We start from the raw sequence: 5,368 nt of genomic DNA, 5'->3' as shown, positions 1-5,368 counted from the left end.
ACGTAGGAAAATCTTTGAGACCGACTGTGGAAGCTGCTGTTGTGTCAGAGAGATAGCAACTCTAGAAATCTGCACAAAAATGCACGAAGACCTAGAAAGGATCGCCGCTAGATCCACAACTTGCATGCTGGCATAAATAAACATATAGTATTTAACATAAGTAAGCGCAAATACCGGTTTTAATTTGCTTACACGATTGATGAGCAACCACTGAAAACAGTCACTTTGATTAGATCGCTGCGAGTATGCGTACGGAGATATTTAAAGTGGAATGTCCACTTAGAACTAATCCTAGGAAAGGCGGACGCCAAATGGAGATTACAAAAATCCTCGATTATTGTAGTCCAGCCACGAAGGAGGTAGTTTACTAAACGCCCGCGCGACCAGTATTTGAGTATTAATCCACAGTCCGGAACCTTATGGGATAGGACTGATATAGGAAATAGAGAAATCAAAAGAAGAGTAGCGCATTTAGTCATGGGTTCGTTTAGTACGTAATAGCGAAACCGCCACCAGGAAACTCATACAATTCCTAAGGCAGACATTACAAAAGAATCGATGTGCATCACACTGCGATTTACCGTTAAAAATCCGGGAGCGTACATTGCAGTCAAGCAACAGTCAAGCAACGTTCTGCAATCTACTTCTTGCATCTCACGAAACAAGAAAACCAAATTGATGAAGATAAAATAGACAGAGTCTGGCTCATACAGAGGCTTATAAGGAGTTAATTTTCCCGTGAACCGTACTAGGAAAAGAGGAAGTGATTGTGGTACTCAAAGTACTCTACATCACATATGGTAGGGCGACCAGCAGAATATACAGGGTGTTACAAAAAGATACGGCCAAACTTTCAGGAAACATTCCTCACACACAAATAAAGAAAATATGTTATGTGGACATGTGTCCGGAAACGCTTACTTTCCATTTTAGAGCTCATTTTATTACTTCTCTTCAAATCACATTAATCATGGAATGGAAACACACTGCAACAGAACGTACCAGCATGACTTCAAACTTTGTTACAGGAAATGTTCAAAATGTCCTCCGTTAGCGAGGATACATGCATCCACCCTCCGTCGCATAGAATCCCTGATGCGCTGATGCAGCCCTGGTGAATGGCGTAATGTATCACAGCCGTCCACTATACGAGCACGAAGAGTCTCTACATTTGGTACCGGGATTGCGTAGACAAGAGCTTTCAAATGCCCCTATAAATGAAAGCCAAGAGGGTTGAGGTCAGGAGAGCGTGGAGGCCATGAAAAGACAGTTTCTTTGCCTCATGAACCACGATAAGGAAAAGCTGTTAGCTACCCGTATGTTGATTTGAATGATACAGTGCTTTACAAGGAATGACTCTGCTGTATGTCGTATAATATCTATTTCCTGTGACCTTTGAAATGAGTTACCCAGCTCCAAGTGGACGGAGAAAGTTGGCAACTTTCGCATTAATAAATCCGACGACAGGCGATACATGGCAGAAAAAATCCCAATATTTGCCACATTATTGGCAGACAGAATCACTGAATACATTATCTTAGACCTATGAAGTTCATTTGAGCCACTGTTCAAAAAAATTGTTTAATGGCTATAACGCTTTCAAATGACAAGTCGTTAATGATAGCCCATAAGCACTTCTCACTCTATAGCTGTGTCACTGCGTACTAGGAAACAACATTCTCTGCTAGAGGCATGTAGTAGTAGCCTCACTGTGGAACAAGTGTTAATGATCTATTGGAATTAACAAGTCCGTTGAAACCGTTTCACCCATTAAACGATTTGTGAGCATTGGCAAAAATAAACTTTATATTTTGATTTTTAGTCTGGCAATTACTCATTGGCCCTCCGAATCAGATTTTTAGTAACTAGAATAACTTAATACGTATCACACATACAAACACTTTTATTTACACTACTGGCCATTAAAATTGCTATACCAAGAAGAAATGCAGATGATAAACGGGTATTCATTGGACAAATATATTATACTAGAACTGACATGTGATTACATTTGCACGCAATTTGGGTGCATAGACCCTGAGAAATCAGTACCCAGAATAACCACCTCTGGCCGTAATAATGGCCTTGATACGTCTGGGCATTGAGTCAAACAGGGCTTGGATGGCGTGTACACGTACAGCTGCCCATGCAGCTTCAACACGATAGCACAGTTCATCAAAAGTAGTGACTGGCGTATTGTGAGGAGCCACTTGCTCGGCCACCATTGATCAGACGTTTTCAGTTGGTGAGATATCTGGAGAATGTGCTGGCCAGGGCAGCAGTCGAACATTTTCTGTGTCCAGAAAGGCCCGTACAGGACCTGCAACATGCGGTCGTGCATTATCCTGCTGAAATGTAGGGTTTCGCAGGGATCGAATGAAGGGTAGAGCCACGGGTCGTAACACATCTGAAATGTAACGTCCACTGTTCAAAGTGTCACTAACGTGAACATGAGGTGGCAGAGACGTGTAACCAATGACACGCCATACCATCACGCCGGGTGACACGCCAGTATGGCGATGACGGATACACACTTCCAATGTGCGTTCACCGCGATGTCGCCAAACACGGATGTGACCATCATGATGCTGTAAACAGAAGCTGGATTCATCCGAAAAAATGACGTTTTGTCATTCGTGCACCCAGGTTTGTCGTTGAGTACACCATTGCAGGCGCTCCTGTCTGTGATGCAGCGGCAAGGGTAACCGCAGCTATGGAATCCGAGCTAATAGTCCATGCTGCTGCAAACGTCGTCCAAATGTTCGTGCAGATAGTTGTTGTCTTGCAAACGTCCCCATCTGTTGACTCAGAGATCGAGACGTGGCTGCATGATCCGTTACAGCCATAAGAATAAGATGCCTGTCATCTCGACTGCTAGTGATATGAGGTCGTTGGGATCCAGCACGGCGATCCGTATTGCCCTCCTGAACCCACCGATTCCATATTCTGATAACAGTCATTGGATCTCGACCAAAGTGAGCAGCAATGTCGCGATACGATAAACCGCAATCGCGATAGGCTACAATCCGACCTTTATCAAAGTCGGAAACGTATTGGTACGCATTTCTCCTCCTTACACGAGGCATCACAACAACGTTTCACCAGGCAAGGCCGGACAACTGCTGTTTGTGTAAGAGAAATCGGTGGGAAACTTTCCTCATGTCAGCACGTTGTAGGTGTCGCCACCGGCGCCAAACTTGAATGAATGCTCTGAAAAGCTAATCATTTGCATATCACATCATCTTCTTCCTGTAGGTTAAATTTCGCGTCTGTAGCACGTCATATTCGTGGTGTAGCAATTTTAATGGGCAGTAGTGTATTTTCTTCATCCTGTACGTAACGGATTTCCCGTAACTAAAAATAATCTGTTTTCTTGTGGACGATTCACATCATTTAACGATTATTCAATGCCGTACGGCTGTGAGCATAGTATAAATAATAAGCATCTACGAAATCTGTGGCACTGCGAAATGGACTTAAAGCTTTTACACAAAACGAAAAATTAGCTACATAGTCGTTTTATTCAACTACACTCGACTTTTAAAATCATTCTGAACTGCAAATCTGTTCATCGAGGAGCTGAAGAGGACGTACAGACGCTAACAAAGATGATACCGAGTGACGAACTGACAGCTGCAGAACCGTGCAGCTTCTACGGAGGAGTGGTGAGGGAAAGGAGGCGTGCCTTCCGACGTCTCTTATCGCCTCGTATGATCTCAGCTGCTACCGTCCCTCCGACAGATTACTGCGTTTTAGCAAGAGATAAGGGGCCGTAAGGCAAGTCCAGTGACTGTGCAAGATGTTTCGCCTCATATAAACTGCCGGTAGAGGTAAACACCGACACATTTTTGGAAATTACACACTAGATTTAGCGAACAAAGCAATTCTCGTCGCCCCAACAGGAAGAGCTTTTACTTACATTCGCATTAAATCTCGAGCTCAACTAACATGCACCTCGTGACACAATGACGGACAGTAAATACGACGATGCGCGGGTCACACCGACGCCCATCAGAACAATTGCCTTGAGCATTTAATTGACATTGCGTGCCAAAGTCTCACACAAAGGAAGCCTTGCGGTTAGATTAACCAGAGGTGCAGAGTATAAAACGGCAGACGCACAAGCAGATGGGAATGCTAAACGTGTGGTCATCTGTGTCCTTGCTCCTGCTTCTGGCAGCCAGTGTCCTGGATCGCCCGGGAAGGTGGAAGGGGCCTAGAATGAAGGCGGTAAGACTTCTTTTACTCCGAAATCTGAAACATTAATACTGCCTGTGATTAATGTTAAACTTTCTTTTATATTTTAAATGATAGAAATGCATTGGAAGATGATTCTCTTCTGAGATTAGAGACAGCAATAGCAGTTCTTTGTCAAACCTTTTCATTGTCTGAATAATGTTAACTTCTTAAATAGGAAATATCGGTTTAGGTTAATTTCTTCACGAGGAGAGCGGTGAATTCTACAACTGCAGGTAACTCGTGGCAATACTAGCAACTCCAGCTATAACATTTTTCATTTACAAAACTGTTGTTTTTGAGCTTGTACAACAATTGAGGTAATTTGTTGTTGATACATACACCATGTATTTATTTAAAAATAAACGTTTATGAGGCTGTAACTTGGAGAAGCTGAAGTATTCCACATCTATCGGGTACAAGTTTCCAGTGCGTGTTTTTCATTCGAACGCGACTGCGATATATAGTCGGTGAGTTATAGGAGTCGGCTGAGGCAGAATTTGAATCGTCGCCCACCGGAATACGAATGCAGTGTGCTAACCACTCGGCCACCTCGCTCGGTATACTTATAATTTAGGCGAAAGAGAAAACTACAGTTGATGTTCTGAATGGCACTGACACTATCTGTTTAAAATTGTACGAACGCCTCTACGTAATGCGGAACCGACCGCTAAATACCACGAGAATGGACCTGTCATTATCCAAGGAGGCGGCGCGTACTGCGCTGTCGGCAGAGAAGGAGTACCAGCAGAATGGGTCGGTCAGGGGACTTCGAACACAGACCCGCCGTTGGATGTCACTTGACTGACAGATACATAAGCGACGTTTCGACTTTTCTAAAGGTTACCACGTTGGCCGCCCGTAATGTGACTGTGAAGTGGAAATGTAAAGGAATAACCACAGCTAAACCAGTCCCAGGCAGACTTCATGTACTGATGAATATGAACCGTCGAGCATTGCAACGGGCCTCTGCAGCAAATCGCATTAAGTCAGCGCAAGGAATCACCCGTGAGTCCGAAGTGCTAATAGCAGTCCAGCTAGCACAAGACTGTGTGTACGGAGTAAAAAGAATGGGGTACAGTAGTCAAGAACTGCTCGTAATCCGGACATTTCTCAAGTCTGCTAAGCGTCG

This window comes from Schistocerca gregaria, chromosome 7 (genome assembly GCF_023897955.1).
Source record: "Schistocerca gregaria isolate iqSchGreg1 chromosome 7, iqSchGreg1.2, whole genome shotgun sequence".
In the NCBI taxonomy this organism is placed as follows: Eukaryota; Metazoa; Arthropoda; class Insecta; order Orthoptera; family Acrididae; genus Schistocerca; species Schistocerca gregaria.
Note: the sequence above shows the minus strand (reverse complement) of the source record.